Source organism: Lissotriton helveticus, chromosome 5_1, assembly GCF_964261635.1.
Source record: "Lissotriton helveticus chromosome 5_1, aLisHel1.1, whole genome shotgun sequence".
NCBI classification, from domain to species: domain Eukaryota; kingdom Metazoa; phylum Chordata; class Amphibia; order Caudata; family Salamandridae; genus Lissotriton; species Lissotriton helveticus.
In genome coordinates, this window is record NC_136065.1 from 1602012788 (window position 1) to 1602030486 (window position 17699).

Consider the following 17699-nt stretch of genomic DNA (forward strand, 5'->3'; position numbering starts at 1 on the left):
GCCGCAATGAGAGTAGAAGAACATCCTTAAACAGCAGTAACATAAAATTGGGGATCTATTATCAGTATGGTGATTCAACTCCATTTTGAACCAGGCAGACAGGACTTTTTTACTTGATTGTTGGAAGTTGGTTTATTAGGTAGGAACCTACCACCAGTAATGATGGCACAATCACAATATAAGGTCCAGTCAAATTCTCAATACATTATTCCCCAGCTCAACTCTTGGTAGCAGGCAGCAAGCAGGCAGGCATAATTTAGGATACAAGTTTGTAAAGCATTTAGAAAATACCAATGTAAGGGACAACACACCACAAAAGTCACAGACCAGTTTATAAAAATAGGAATTATTAGTCACTTTTTTTATTTTCTCTCGGCATCGAGCAAGGCTCCTTATCAGGCAGGGTTTGGGTTAGACTGCTTCCATCAACTGGGTGCCTCAGTCGATTCCTGGAAGTCTCTTCAACTATGAAGAGCTCTGGAGCCTCAGCTGTTCAAACGTCTTGAGGTCTCAGCACCAGGTATTTCTTGGTCTTCCTCTTTTCCTTTTTGTTTGAGGGTTCTATATCAGGGTGTGCCTGGTGGTGTTTAATGCAGGTTTGTGGAGGGTGAGAACTATCCATCCCCTGTGTCTTTTCCGTATTTCTTCATGAGCACATACTTGGAAAGTCTACTGTCATAAGTTGTTGTTGCGGATGTCATTTGCCAATCAGATGTGGAGGATGTTCCTCAGGCAGGTGTTGATGAAAGTCAGACTTGTTGGTGGTGGCCACTTTTGGCTCCATTCAGAACAACTGATATTATGAAGGTGTTAAGAAGCCTGATTTGGGTTGCAGTTTTAGGTCCTTGATTAACTTCAAAACTTTAGATTCTGACCTATCCAAGTTTCAGGTTGTCCTAAGAAGTGTATGTTAGAAAGTAGATTGATGATTGGAGCAGATAGAGGTCCACCACATGTGATAAGACACTAACCTGTTAGGCCCAGGCAAAGACTTTAGTATTTAAAACTTGAGCTCAACCCCTGATGCCTAAGGCTCAGAGCAGACAGGCCTAAAAATGTACAAAGCATTTAGAAGTATCAAAACAGTTAAAAACAGAAAACAATAAGAATCCCATTCCCACCTAGAATATAGAGTCCACTTTAATGAACAAAAGGAAACCAAAACGACAAAAATGAACAAAGGGAACCACAGATATAAATTAAATATGTTACTGAAAATAGCACGAGAAAAGCAAAAAGCACCAATGACAATCTAGGGAAGCAGCAGAGTAGGACCTGGGTGCAATGTTAGGCTGATTGGGTGGTTCAGCTACACCAAGTAAGTGCATCCAGGTCTGAGGTTTTACCTTGTATGCAAGTCAAACTCTTCTTATGGATCAATGTTGCAGCCTGTATCCAATGATGAGCGACCATCGGGCTGGATACCTTAATCGTGTTGAGCCTTCTAAATAAGATTTGATTGTGCAGAGAAGCTCCAAATGGGAGAATCTCATTTCTTCAGACCAGCACAGTTGCACCTTCGTAAGATCAGCTCTGGTGGTTTGTCCTGGTCCTCTGTGATTTCAAGTCAGAATTAGTTTAAGTCCCACAGACTTTCAGAGATTATAGGAGAAGACCCGTTAGACACAGCCAAGGGGCCCAGGGCCTTTTAACGTAACAATTCACTTTAACGGAGACCACCAGCAGTGCCCAGTCACAGTCCAGTGGCAACTGGTCAAAAAGGGACTTCAGATAAAAAGCCTCTTGCAGCTTGTTGTTTCCCTGTAGCCACACAGGAGGGCAGCTAACAGGCCCTCAATGTCTACTTCTAGATCCTGGGTAGAAGTGGAATCAGGTCCATCCCTTCAGGTCTACTCACAGGTCTCAAACAGCAGGTGCAGTTCTGATCTCCTACAGGCCCAGAATGGGTTGTGAGGAATGTGCCTGGGATGACACATTTATGGTTGGTACTTGCTACTGGGCGAGAAACAACTCCTGCCACCTCCTTAATAAAAGAGGTGCAAGATCATATAGGAAAACCTACCCACTTTTGCAGTAGTTCATGTTATCCCAACTGTAAAAATCTCACTGTACCTCTTAGCCCTAAATCCAAAATGGGGGAACACTTTCTCACTTGTGTAGAGCTTATGGGGCTGATTCACAAAGGCAATCTGAGAAAAAGTCTAACTTTACGTATTTTAGTATTCACAGAAGTCATTTATGAGTAGTATCTTTATGTCCTCTGGGTAGAATCTCCGCACTCGAGCCGGAATGTCCACACCCGGGCCGGAATCTCCACACGTGTGCCGGAATCTTGGATGACCATTACCTTCAATCCAAAATACCTGTGTAGGTGCTTACCACCACCCCACTCCAGCTAAAACACTGCAGCCCAACAGCCAATCCCAGCTGTGAAGCAAACATAAATGTTGAGCTACCACATACAAATCTTTTCCGGTCTTTTAACATGTCATTGAATGTGTTTGGTGCTCTGACCATTGCCATGCATTGAGAAGATCTGAGGAGAAGGAGGAGAAAGAGAGTAGAGAGGATTTTTAGACCAAGGATAAACCTATTTGGGATGTGCAGCCAAGATGTCAGGCCAGGTATCGTTTCTCCCCAGATGTCATCTTGGAGATGGTTTGTGAGTGGGAGCAGGCACTTGACTCTGTGACATCTCACCCTCATGCCATTCCAACCTATGTCAAGATCCTTGATGCTCTCCATTTGTTTGCTACAGAGTCATTCCAATGGGTCTCCAGTGACCTTGTGGGTATCTCACAGGTAAGACAGACCCGATGCTTGAATCAGGTACTGAGCTGCATCAATACGGAGAGTCCATCTCTACATAACAATGCTCCAAACACTTGCCAGGAGGCAAAAGGGAGCTAGGTATTTCTACTTCATTTCCCACTTCCCAGGTTTGCTGGGTACACCTGATTGTACCCATGTGGCTCTTCAGCCACCTCATCGCATTGCAAAAATCTTCTGCAACAGTCACCAATGGCATTCCATCAATGTGCAGGGTGTCTGTGATGCTAGTGGTAGATTCATTGATGAGCAAGCAGTGTTTCCAGGCAGTACCTTTGAGAGCTACGTATTCCGCCAGTCACCTATTGCCAGTCGGATGGCTGTGGGAGAATTTGGCCACATGTGGCTACTGGGTAAGTACCAAGCACAAAACATGTGTGAAATGCTATCTCACATAAACAATCATTTTACTACAATATTCACCATGCCACATACACAGTGTTAGACCTGGCATCTTTGGCGTGGTTTCCCCCTATCTTTTTGCCTCTACCTCCTGTATTTTTGATGCTGTGCTGGATTTCGTTTTTGCTGGTTTAGATACTTTGGGCACTTTGCCACTGCTGTTCAGTGTCAAAGTGCAAGTGCTCCCTGTGTAAATTGTTATTATGATTGGTTATCCATGATTGGCATATTTCACCCAGAAGTCCCTAGTAAAGTGCACTGAGTGTGCCAGGACTGGTGATAAGAAATACTACTAGTGGGCCTGCAGCACTGATTGTGCCACCCACATGAGTAGCCCTAAAATGGTGTCTCAGGCCTGCCACCGCAGTGCCTGTGTGCAGTCTGTGAACTGCCATGTCCTCCTGGTCAGTGTCCCCACTTGGGCAGGGTGCAGTGGATTTCCATACCCACTCCTGAGGCGGAAGCCGGGAAGTGGCGGTACGATTTCTTGCATTCTACTGGTTTTAAAAATTGTATTGGTGTCACTTATATTGCTGTATTTTTAATTCACGACTTGGAAACACAAAGCCTACCGCCCTTATTACTCCTTTGGGGCAGCAGCCCAACGCTCCTATTCACGCACAGCTGATCTGAACGCTGTTGCGTTTTCTTTCCACTTGAGCGGCCGCCATCATCACAGGCGTGCTCGCTGACCACGCCCCCTTGAGGCCACGCCCCCGCCCAGCCTATAAAAACGCTGACAACTAGCGTCCACGTCGATTTCCATACCCACTCCTGAGGCGGAAGCCGGGAAGTGGCGGTACAATTTCTTGCATTCTACTGGTTTTAAAAATTGTATTGGTGTCACTTATATTGCTGTATTTTTAATTCACGACTTGGAAACACAAAGCCTACCGCCCTTATTACTCCTTTGGGGCAGCAGCCCAACGCTCCTATTCACGCACAGCCGATCTGAACGCTGTTGCGTTTTCTTTCCACTTGAGCGGCCGCCATCATCACAGGCGTGCTCGCTGACCACGCCCCCTTGAGGCCACGCCCCCCGCCCAGCCTATAAAAACGCTGACAACTAGCGTCCACGTCGATTTCCATACCCACTCCTGAGGCGGAAGCCGGGAAGTGGCGGTACGATTTCTTGCATTCTACTGGTTTTAAAAATTGTATTGGTGTCACTTATATTGCTGTATTTTTAATTCACGACTTGGAAACACAAAGCCTACCGCCCTTATTACTCCATTGGGGCAGCAGCCCAACGCTCCTATTCACGCACAGCCGATCTGAACGCTGTTGCGTTTTCTTTCCACTTGAGCGGCCGCCATCATCACAGGCGTGCTCGCTGACCACGCCCCCTTGAGGCCACACCCCCCTTAGCTAGATATGTGCCTGCGTGGGAAGCGCAGCGGACGAGCACAGCGGGAGCGCCTAAGGCAAGCCCGTCTGCGCCCGTCCGCGCCAAGTCTGCGACAGGCGCAGGAAACTCTGGCCAAACGCCCCCCTTAGTAAGGTACCAGCCTAATGACCTACACCATCTACGCGGGTTGAACAACTGCAACTGCTTACTTGACATGATGAACCTTTTCGGTCCTTTCAGCTGTAAACTCTGCCGTTGGTCGTCTAACAGAGACCCAGCAAAGTCACCTACTCCCGTAACCAACCCCATGGATAACATACCGCACTTCAAAGGAGGGCTTATCAATGCTCGCTCCATGTGTCGACACAGCCAAGACATAAGGGAACTTATCCTAAACTTAGACCTCGATTGCCTCCTGATTACTGAAACCTGGCTAACGGACGATAGCAATCCCGATCTAGCTATAGCCCTCCCCCAGGGCTTTTCCATCTTCAGGCAAGAGAGACTGAAGGGGAGAGGCGGAGGAGTCGCTGTAATACTCAGAAACAGCTTCAACTGCCATACATTCAACTTAGACCCCCTAAAAGACATGGAAGGTCTTGGCTTCTCCATCAAACTTAATGAATCCTCGTCCTTCTCAGGAGGATTGATCTATCGCACCCCTGGTAATGCCACCAAATTCCTGGACACACTGAGTGACTCCTTGGGTCACCTCCTCCTTAGATACCCACACTTCACTCTTATTGGGGATTTTAATTTACACCTTGAGTCCAAAACCGACGTACATGTCAACAACTTTCTACAGACCCTAGAAATGTTCAACCTTCATCAAAGAGTTACTCAGCCCACTCACTTATTAGGGCATACTCTTGATGGAGTTTGCACTAACCTCCCCCTTCTAACAACCCTACCTCCTGTCCCTCAAATATGGACTGATCATAGTCTGATCCCGTTCCATATTAAAACTTTACGTCCGCAGACCACCAGTAAACCCAGCTCACACCTGGATAACCTCGTCAACTGGAAAGAGATACAGGAAAACTTCAAGTTAAATCCTATTACCCAATCTCAGACCCCTGATCTCACCGGTGATGCCGAACATGACGCTAATCTCTTCCATAGCTGGATTTGTCAGGAAATTAGAGCACGTGAACCTCCCAATCGTCCCCGAAGAACAGAGAAAAAACCTAAGACCAATGACCCCTGGTTTACCTCTGATCTAGCAATAGCCCATCTATCTTGCAGAAAGGCCGAACGCAAGTGGCGTAGAACGTACTGCACGGCAGACAGACTTTCATATATTCAGCTGAGGAAATTATATCATGCCAACATTAAAACAGCTAAAAAAGTCTTTTATACGAACGCCATCAAGGAGTCCAAACAGAAACAAAAAACATTGTTTTCGATAGTGAAGACGTTCATCCAGCCCAGAGCGTTACAACCGGAAATTCCCCCTTCTCAAGAGTTTTGTAACCAAATTGCTAACTTCTTTGAGGAGAAAATCGATGCCATCCCAAAAAAATTTCCTTTACCCCTAGTAACCCAGTCTTCAAGCAAATCTGCCCAAAAAATAATTCCTGTTGGAAGTCTTAAAAACTTCACACCAGTCAATCTAGAACAAACTAGAGAAGTTATCTTGGCATGCAAATCTGGATCACCCTCTGACCCCTGCCCCCCCAGAATTCTCCATCAACTCATTGACGTGATGAACCCAATCATTAACAAGATTGTTAATTCCTCCCTTAGCACTGGAACTGTGCCTCGCTTATGGAAACAGGGAATTGTAAAACCCCTAATGAAAAAATCCAATAAATAACCCTTCTGAGCTTACTAATCTCCGCCCAATATCACTTCTCCCTGCTCTAGGGAAGATTACCGAACAAATGGTTTATAGAGAACTTAAAAGCCATCTTGAAGTACACAATGTACTCCACCCTCAACAATCAGGTTTTCGCCCCCATCACTCGATGGAGACTGCACTGATTGAATTAACAGACTCTATAAAGCTGCTGCAGGATCAGAAGAAGAATGCCGTCCTCATTCTCCTAGACCTCACAGCGGCGTTTGATACCATCTCGCATTCCATCCTGATTAGCAGACTGAAAGATATCGGTATCTCAGAGGTGGCTCTGGCATGGATAACGTCCTTTTTAACTGACAGATCGCAAAAGATCGCCTTAGGTCCTTTCCTCTCTAAGGAGAAGAGGGTCTCATCTGGAGTCCCTCAGGGCTCCATCCTGAGCCCTCTCCTCTTTAATATTTACCTATTTCCACTCATATCTCTGATTGAGTCATTCGGAATACTCGTAACATCGTACGCCGATGATACGCAACTCATTGTGCCCCTAGAGGAACACTCGACTGAGGCGGAGCAAAACCTCAAAAGCTGTCTGCGGGCTATCTTTCATTGGATGGACATAAACCATCTAAAATGCAATTCCAGCAAGACAGAGATCCTCCCAATGGGAAAAAATACCAACTTCTGTCCAGGCCTATGGTGGCCTGAAGATTCAGCTGCCCCACCCCAGACTGTAACAACTGCTAGGAATCTTGGAGTCCTGTTCGACACCGATTTCTCTTTCGACCAACACGTGAGGACAGTGGCTGGCTGATGTTTCGGAATCATAAAATCTCTAAAAAAACTTTTTGACTTCTTACCGATAGACTCTAGAAAAACCGTAGCAGTGGCCCTAGTGCTCGCACGGCTGGACTACTGCAACGGTCTTCTGGCTGGCGCTAAGAAAGCTACACTTAAAAAACTTCAAAGCGTACTCCACTCTGCAGCCCGATTGGTTCTGAAGCTACCCAGAAAATCTTCAATATCCGCTGCTTTAAAATCTTTACACTGGCTCCCACTTCACAAAAGAATTTTCTTCAAGATTCTCATTGTCGCTTTCAGGGCATTCAATAACTCTGGCCCGAAATATCTCATCAAGCGTTTCCCTCACTACAACCCTAGCAGATCCCTGCGCTCCTCCAATGACAATCTAATCCTTCCCGCCAGGTTCAATCTGAAAACCAAAGGTGGCAAAACCCTAAATTATCTGGCCACTAAAGCTTGGAACCTCATGCCTAAAGACCTAAGGTCCCAAACCCAAGAAAAACACTTCAGGAAATCACTAAAAACCTGGATCTTTAGCCTTCCCGATGACTACACCATGGCAGCCATCTAATTCTTCAGCCCTCAGGATGTAATTTGATATCCTACCTGGAAATCAGCGCCAAGATGCTCCTTCCGGAGCGAACGTTGCGCTCTATAAATACCCCTACAAATTACAAATTACAAATGTGAAAGGTAGAGCATGTACTTGTGCAGGTGACATGCTCTGGTAGTGAATTACAGCCATTTTCATTTTTCACTATTGTAAGGCTATCTTGCCCGATAGGCTATCATGGGGAATGCTGGCTACAGTAGCTATCAGCATATCTTCCCATAGGAGCAAGATAGAACGTAAAAGTCTGGTATCCCTGAACTCAGAATTTAATAACATATCAAAGGTTGTTTTTAAATCCTGTGTTTGAGAACAACACTTTTAGAAAGTTGCTGTTCTCTTGTCTGACCTTTCTGTATGCCTTGGCCTGTTTGTGAATTGACTGTCTGGTTTGTGAGTGACAGGGGCTGGGTGGCTCCCAGGGTCTGAGGGGGCCATCCCTGGGTTGAATAGCTCCATCTGCATCCAGAGTGGTGGGAGGGGATAGCACCTGGGCCTGAATAGGGCTGTGCCTGCCTTCCACAATGCTGGCTCCACCTCCTGCTGGGCGGCTGACGACCCTTCCCGTCTCTCTGAAAGGAAAGGAGAGGCCAGGAAACAAAGTGCTCCAGGAACACCCAGAATTGGTTCAGACTGGGCTCAGAGCCCCGCTGCACAAAGGGATCAAAGACTTTTAGGGGTAAAAGTACTGGACCCCTGACTACAGAAAATTAGATCATCCTGGAATCAAGAAGGAACCTCTGCCAAGGAGGAAGCTGAAACTGAAGAAGGAAGACTGTCCTGCTGTTGCTCTTCTGGACTGACCTGCTGGTGCTTTGCTGCCAAGGAGAGGGGAAGGACGTTGCTTTGTGCTGTGTCCCCTGTCTTGAAGGAATCTCCAAGGGCCTTAGAGGAGCTGGCTCCCTGTTTTTGAAGTCCCAGGAACAAAAGGACTTCACCCACAGCTTCCCTGAACTCTGCTGAGAGAGTTCTGTCCTTCCTAGAGTGCATGGGCCAGTTGTGGTGCCTCTGGAAGTTGTACCTATGTTGGGAAGCTGGAAACCAAGATTTGAGAAACTTGCTACAGAAAAGTTATCGCATCGCTCGCTTGGGGAGCGCATCCCCGACAGTGCGAAGAAATTCCCGCCGCTACGGAGGTCGAGATCGTCGCAGCACCTGTTGCCGCTGCCAGAGACGTAGCATCCTTCGTTTGCGGGACGCACCAGACCGGTGCTGGAAGATTACCATTGCTGCGAGTATCGTCGCAGAGCCTGTCGTCGCTGGGTGAAATCGCCGCCCCGCTTGCTTGCGGACCGCATCACGTCGCTGCGAGTGTCGTCGCAGAAGCCATCGCATCGGGGAGCTGCGAGAGAGAGATCACCGCTAGTCTGTGCATCGTCGCCAATGAGATCATCGGAACTCCAAAGTTCATCACATCGTGCCTTTGCAAGAGAAAACTTCCTACGGAGCCTAAGTACCGGAATCCATACAAGTCCGCCTTCCTCCCCATACAGACCGGATTCGTCGCAACACGCCCGCTGCTGCAGCAGGGTTGTCGCATCGCCTCCCCAGGGTCTCAGGAGCAACGCATTGCTTGTTTTCCACCGCACCATCTTCTGCTTTGGAACTTTGTCGCTTTTAAAAGGTACTGTGGGCAAAACGTGACGGAACTGTGATTTTTCCACGCAACTGTGGATTCTTTTATCGCAACCTTAAGAACTCTTATGCAACCATATTCTTGAAATGTGTATGTTGGATTTTTGTCGTTTTCGTCTGGTGCAGTTTAGATTAAATACCTTTATTTTTCTAAACTGTTGTGGAGTCAGTCTGTGGTGTTTTCACTGTGTTACTGTGTGTGTTGGTACAAATACTTTACATATTGCCTTTAATAAGCATGACTGCTTGTGCCAAGCTACCAAGGGGGTGAGCAGAGGTTATCTAAAGATTCTTTCCTCCTGACCCTGACTAGAAGCAAGGGTCCCTATTTGGACAGAGGAACCTACCTCTGCCAACTAGAGACCCCCAGTTCTAACATTGTTGGTTAGCGGTGGCATTTGAACTTGTATTTGTATTAGGTCTACAGTGATTGGTGTACATCACTAGTGAGTGCAGACCACTACGCCACCGCATAATACTGTTTTTTTTTAGTTGGTTCTATTTTTGAGTAACTCTTCTAAGCATTATGTCGGTGGATTGGAAGGCAGCCAGTGTGGAAGCAGAATTGGAATTTGGAATTTGTCATTGAGGATTTGTAATCCTACAAAGCAAGAGATCTTAAGGAATTCTGTCAACAGTTTGAGTGCCCAATAAAAAGTGGCACCAGGAAAGAGGAGCTGCAGAGAATCTTGAAGGCCCATTGGGAGGCACAAGAGGGAAATGATGCAAGTACAGGGAATTGTTTCCAAATCACAAATCTGCCAGTGAGCATAGCAGGATCGAGGCCTCGTAGCAACCATCCCAGTAGGGACTTCACCCAAGAAGAGTTAAAAGAGAATCAAAGAGTGAGAGAATATGACTTGGAAGTCATGAAGATGAAAATGAAGCAATTGGAAGTAGAGAGGGCAGCGGAGGAGAGCAAAAATGCCCATGCCCTTGAGGAAAAGAAATTGCTTTTGACTCATGAGTTGAGCATGAGAGAACTGGGTCTTAAAGCCAAGGAGGTGGATTCCAGTTCAAATGGTGGCAGCGCACAGCCAGTGCAGGGCGGTACAGTATATATTCCCAAGGATCTGGTCCAGAATTACCACAGGAGTGAGGATATTTATGCCTCGTTTACTTCTTATGAGATTGCATTGAGAATGAATAGGGTGCCTGAACAGCATTGGGGGCGGGCCTGTGGAAACATGTTGAGGCTTCTGGGAAGAGTGCTCTAGAGCCCTTAGAATAAGTAGGTGCCATGACCTACCCCAATATGAAGGGGGCCTTATGTCTATGGTATGGACTTACTCCAGAGCAGTACAGACTGCAGTTTAGGAACTCTAAGAAGAGAGAGTCTGAGACTTGAATGGAGTGTGTGAATTTGTACAAAAAAAATAAATAAAAAGAATTTGTACTGGAAGGTTGGATGAAGGGCAGCAAAGTAACTGATTGCAAAGGGTTGTTGCATTTAATTAGTTGAGAGCACTTGAGAAGTCATTGTGTTCCAGAGCTGCGCCAGCATCTTTTAGACAGCAAGCTGACAGACCCCATTGAGCTTGCTAAGGAGGCTGAAGGCTGGACCAGTACCAGGGTCCACAGAGGAATTGTGAGTACCACAGCCAAAGGTGGGCAGGGTCCCCAGCAGAAGAGTGGGGGGACAAGGGTAACCAAAAGGAGTTCTGGCAAGGGCCCTAAAATAGTTCCCAGGGAAAGGGATCCCAACCCCCCAGACCTAGACAGCCATGGCCCTCGAGGGGCAGGCGGGACAATAGAGATAACAGAGACAACAGGGTTCCCTCTACCTGCTATCACTGCAATGAGGTGGGCCACCTTGCTCCTAAATGTCCCAAGAAGAATCCAGCCCCAGGGTTAGCAAGTGTGGCTTTGGGCCGGGATTTGATTTCCAGTGGGGAGGAGGATTTAGCGGTTATGGCCCTTTCTCTTTAGGATACCAAGAGAGGGTCCAGGAAACCTTACTGCCCCCTAACACTAAGAAATATGGGCAGAAGGTGACCATCAATGGGAGAGATATAGAGGCTCTAAGAGACACAGGAGTCAGCGTGACATCCGTGAGGTGTCAGTGGGTGTCTGAAGAGCAGGTCATTCCTGATGTACTCCGCCCTGTAGTGGCAGCTGACAGCTCAGTGGGCCTCTGCAAGTTGTAGCGTGTTCCCTTTGAATGGGGAGGGGTCTCTGGTCTCTTGGAAATTGTTGTCAGTGATGCCTTGCCTGTTGACTGTCTGCTAGGAAATGACCTGGAGAGTTCCCCATGGAAGGATGTAGAACACAGAACTCATTTGGAGATGTTGGGTTTGCCTGCGTGGATCTGTGTGACCACACGTGCTATGGCAGCCAGTAGGGTTGATTCAGCAGAACTGGAGCCTGAAACAATGGCCCAGAGACCTGCCAGGAGAGGAAAGGGCAGAGGGCGCGGGAAACCAGCCCCAGCCGTTTCCACGGTCCAGGAGGAAGCAGAACCTGAGGGGGATGCCCTGGTACCTACAGGGGAAAAGGTGGCCGAACTGGGCGACCTGCCTAAGCTGACCCATTGGCAGCAAGAAGGTGGGCCCTCCAGGGAGGAATTCTGTAAGGAACAGAAAGAGTGTCCTTCTCTCATTGGTGTGCGGCAACAGGCTGCAGACCAGGCAGCAGGTGGAGTGTCCAGAGATCACTACATCTACTGGGAAGATGATTTGTTATATAGCGAGCCTAAGTTTGCTTAGCCCGGTGCAGCCCGTGTGCTGGTGGTACCCGCGCGCTTCAGGAACTTCCTAATGGGTCTGGCTCTTGACGTGCCTCTCGCAGGACATCTGAGGCAAGACAAGACCCACCACAGGCTTGTCACACACTTCTAATGGCCCCAGATAAAGTAGCACATTGGTGCCTTTTGCAGATCTTGCCAAACATGTCAGGCCAGTGGCTAGACTGGAGTGAAGTCCAAGGCACCCCTCCAACCTTTTCCCGTGGTGAGCACCCCTTTCGAGCGGGTGGGCATCGACATCGTGGGGCCCCTGGACCCAAAGACAGCCTTAGGCAAAAGGTTCATCCTTGTCTTGGTGGACCATGCCACCCGGTACCCAGAAGCAGCCCCTCTCAGGACAATCACAGCACCCGTGGTGGGCCATGCATTGATGGGGATCTTTTCCCGAGTGGGGTTCCCCAGAGAGGTGGTCTCCGACCGGGGTACCAACTTCATCTCTAGGTACATGAAGCTTCTGTGGGAGGAGTGTGGGATAACTTATAAGTACACCACTCCTTACCATCCTCAAGGAAATGGGTTGGTTGAAAGATTCAACCGCACCCTCAAAGGTATGATTATGGGCCTAGCGGAGCCCATAAGACGCAAGTGGGACTTCTTGTTGCCTGTTGTTTGCCTACAGGAAGGTGCCTCAGAAGTCCTTAGGATTCAGTCCCTTTGAACTCCTGTATGGCCACCCTGTTAGAGGACCTCTCACAATGGTGAAGAAGGGGTGGGAGAAATACCGTGGGGAAACCCCCCAGGATGTGTTCAGCTACGTGCTGGCCATCCGCAACCAGACACAACGCTTCAGGAAGCTCGCTCAGGAGAACCTGGAAGCTAACCAGGAAGAAATTAAAAGATGGTACGACCAGAATACCACTCAGGTCGAATTTCAACCTGGGCAGAAGGTGTGGGTGAGGGCGCTAGTGAAGCCTTGTGCGCTCCAAGACAAGTGGACTGGGCCATATGAGGTGGAGGAGCGCAAGAGCGAAGTAACCTACTTGGTTAACTTGAAGACTCCCAGGCAGCCCCTGAGTGTCTTGCATGTAAAGCGCCTAAAACCCAACTTTGAGAGGTCTGAAGTGACAATGCTCATGGCTACAGATGCTGGAGGGGAAGAGGATAGTGATCCTCTCCCCAACCTCCTGGCAGCTAAGGAGCAAGACGGGTCAGTGTATGGTGTGGTCCTCTCGCCCACCATGACCCCAGAGCACCAGAGGGACTGTCGCCAGGTGTTGGGTCAGTTTTCCGCCCTGTTCTTCCTGACCCCAGGTGTCACCAATTGGTGCGTCCATTATCTGGACACTGGAGATAGTCTGCCTGTGAAACTGAAATTTTACAGGGTAGCTGACAAGGTCAGGGCCAGCATCAAGGAGGAGGTTTCCAAGATGTTGGCACTAGGGGTAATTGAGCCCTCCAGCAGCCCCTGGGCTAGCCCAGTGGTCTTAGTCCCAAAAGCTGCCTCGCCCGATGCCACTCCAGAACTCTGGTTTTGTGTGGACTGCCGTGGGCTCATTGCGGTCACCAAGACTGATGCACACCCCATCCCCAGAGCTGATGAGCTCATGGATCAGTTGCGAGCTGCCCGGTACCTCAGTAGGTTTGAGTTAACTCCTGGGTACTGGCAGATTGCCTTAACTGAGGGGGCCAAAGAGAGGTCTGCATTCTAAATGCCAGAGAGGTACTTCCAGTTCCGAGTCATGCCCTTTGGGTTGAAGATTGCCCCTGCCACCTTCCAGAGACTGGTCAACCAGGTACTGACCGGGCTGGAGCAATTCAGCGCCGCATACCTGGATGACATTGCTGTGTTCAGCTCCACTTGGGAAGAACACTTGCAACACCTCTGTGAAGTGTTGAAGGCTCTGCAAAAGGCAGGCCTCACTATCAAGGCCATCAAGTGCCAGATAGGGCAGAGTGCTGTGGTGTACTTGGGACACCAGGTAGGGAGCCCCCAGGTGGCGCCCCTACAGGCAAAGATTGATACCATTCTGGCTTGAGAAACCCCAAGAACCAGATAGAGGGGAGAGCCTTCTTAGGACTCACTGGGCATTACAGACGGTTTGTCAAGGGATATGGCACCATCTTTGCCCCTTTGACAGAGCTGACTTCTAGAAATCAGCCCAAAAAAGTGAATTGGACCGAAGCCTGCCAAACTGCTTTTGATGACCTGAAGACTGCCATGTGCACAGCACCGGTGCTCAAGGCACCTGACTTCTCCAGTGAGTTCATAGTGCAGACAGACGCTTTAGAGCATGGTGTGGGAGCAGTACTCTCACAGATGACTGACGAGGGCAGTCAGCCGCGTAGCTAGGGGGGGGCGAGGGGGGCGGTCCGCCCCGGGCGGCACTATTCTGGGGGTGGCAGCGGCGTGGCCCGTTGCAGTGGCCTTTTTAAAAGTTAAATCATGAAGAGAGTTCCGAGTTCAGCTTCCCTGATTTCAGCCCTTGGTCCCGGTAGCTTAAAATACTGAAAGTCCCTGACCTGACCTCTGATGACGCACTGCAGCCTCGCTGATTGCAAGCAGCCTGGGTGCTTTAAGCAGAAGCCCAGGGTTTCCAAGGCTGCTTGTCAATCAGCGAGGGTACACCTCCATAACCCCACCCCATCCTGGGAAGAGCTGCTGTGCACCCGAGCCGAGGCTGCCTACGAGTACGACCGGGCCTGATCTGCAGCACACGTGCTTTTTATAAAAAACAAGCAGCAGACTTGCTCGGATCGGAGGAGGCTGGCAGTTCGATTCAGAGCAGAGGCAAGTTTAATTTAATTATTCTACAGCACATTTGCGTTCTCTAAAGCAGCATGTTTGCATCAAAATAGGTGGACATGGAGACACCCATGCTGCACTCATAAAGCGTCTCCCTGATGCATAGTAATGCAGGCAGCACTATGCACTGGCTCACGTTTCTTTAAGGTGAAAGTCCCACACAAAGCCTCGCAAATCTTGATTTCCTTGGCGCAAAATCCAACAATGATTTTGCACTGGGGCTGCACCACAGAGGGGGGAATCTGCTGCGAAATCTCAGTGAATCATTCAATCTGGACCTCGAGCCCTGCTGAAGTGTGACACACAAAATGTGTAGCGTGCCTGTCAGAGGACTTGTGGCGCGGATCCTATGCATAGCGCATGTACCAGGCCGAGCAGAAAGGTGCTAATGTGCACCCTTTGCACGTCTCTTCATACATTCACGAAGCGCTTTACGTGTTTCTTGATTCATTTATTCATGCCATAATTGACATGTTCACCCATTCAAGCCATGCTTTACTTGTCTCTTCATTTATTCACATAACGCTTACGAGTCTCTTCATTCATTCACTTATGCCACACTTTACATGCCCAGTTATTCATGCCATGTTTTATGCCTCTTCATTCATTCAAGACGCGCTGTACGTGATTCTTCATTCATTCACTCATGCCACATTTTCGTGTCGTTATTCATGCAGAGCTTTACACGTCTCGTCATTCATTCATGACATACTTTAGATGTTTCTTCATTCATTCACTTATGTCACACATTATGTGTCCATGTATTCATGCCATGCTTTACACGTCTCATTATTCATGCACTTATGCTACACTTTACATGTGCTCTTTGTTCATGCCATGCTTTACACATCTCTTCATACATCCACAAAGCGCTTTACCTGTTTCTTCATTCATCCATTTATGCTGGAATCTGGGACATTTTTGCCCAGTCGAGGTCACTGCAATTTGGCACAGCATTAAGTGAATCCGTAAACCACATAAGCTTCTGATGCCAGCACTCTAGCTAGGGCTTGGTCTTGCTGATGGATCAGTGTTCAACTTCTCCCCTGGGGTTAGTGCCTACCACTTGCACAAATCTGTCAGCAGCAGGCACTTAACACACACCGCTATCTTTCGGCAGCAGCATGCACTACGTGCTGTGCCTGCCTTGTGCTACAGGCGTCACTGACACTGCAGCAAAAGCTGCTTCAGGCTCTGTTGACAGAGCAATTTTAACCAGTCAAATGTGCAGCGCTGCGATATTTGAATTGATGCTTCTTTTCCGTGCTGTTATCACCAGGAACAACAAACTATAGTGCCTTCTATCTGTGACATCCATTTATAAAAAGTAATTGGTTAAAATATGGCATTTATTCATTACCAGTGTTCACTCTAAATTTAAATTGAATTATGACGTAAGCAAAACTAACTGCCTCCTGGCTCCGGTTAGCTCCTCTCAAAAGTGCTTTCATTTCAAGGACGACGACACGAGTACACCCTGCTTTATGTAAAAAAATAAAAAGCAGCAGACTTGCTCGGATTAGAGGAGGCTGGCAGTTTCTATCACATGCAAGTTTAATTTAATGATTCTACAGCACCTTTGTGTTCTGTAAAGCTGCATGCATTGCCCACTCGAGGACGCCGCATTGGCACAGCATTTGGTGAATTGGTAAACCACATAAGCTCCTGATGCCGGTAAATAATGCGTAGGACCATGGGTGACGTAACTGGCGCTCTAGCAAAGCACTCAGAGACATAATAATACGATGTATGTCTGTTTGCCAAAGAAAGAGCCCCACGTGTTCTAGAACAGCTCCTAATGCGCTCATAGGTAATGCGAATAATGAGGTCTAGAACACACAACAGGGATACCATCCTGGGGGCCAGTGTGCTACAAAGAGGACCTGTAACGTGGTCATATTTTTAAATTGCACCGCTTTTTAACTGTTGCTGTCTGCCAGCCACAGAGTCTTTGGCTCAGTCTGTGGAAGGGGACCCCGGAAGCTTCAAGCAGTGATTGCTCACACTTTTCTGTCTCAGCCTGACTTGGCAGAAGTCTTCATCTAAGTCTGTGCCTGCTCCCCCACTGAGCGCAGGGCAGGATGCTCGCATCCACACACCGACCTAATTGAAATGTAAAACATAAGTGTGTCATAGGAGCTAAATACCTTGACACTAATGTACAGGACACAGTGAGTTGGAGCACCACCACTGTATGGGCCAGAGCTGAGCCACATGGCTGCTCCCGGGTAAGGATTTGTGCCGTATTCTCAAGAAGTATAACTGCAGGCACTCTCTCAGGCATAATTTCTCACCTGCGTTTACAACTGTGTAGCCTTGGACTGTGTCATGTATGTGCATGTAACTTGCACGATCGGGTTAAACTATTAGCGACGATACTAAGTGTCTCTCGGACCTCTTTCAAGTGCTTGCTGTCCTTTTTCCCCAGCACACCTCCCCTAGGGGCGGCAATCTGAGGGATAGCCCCGGGCGCCACAAGCTCTAGCTACGCCCCTGGGACCAACCTGTAGCTTTCCTTAGCCGGAGGCTACTCCCCAGGGAACAGAGGTGGAGTGCGATTGAAAGGGAAGCTTTTGCTGTGGTCTGGGCTCTGAAGAAGCTGAGGCCCTACCTGTTTGGGACTCACTTCCATGTTCAGACGGACCACTGGCTCCTCAGATGGTTGTTGCAGATGAGGGGTGAGAACCCAAAATTGTTGAGGTGGTCCATCTCCCTACAGGGAATGGACTTCACGGTGGAACACCACCCTGGCACAGAACACGTCAATGCTGATGGTCTGTCCAGGTTTTTCCGCCTTAGTGTAGAAAACTCCCAAGAGGGTGGGTA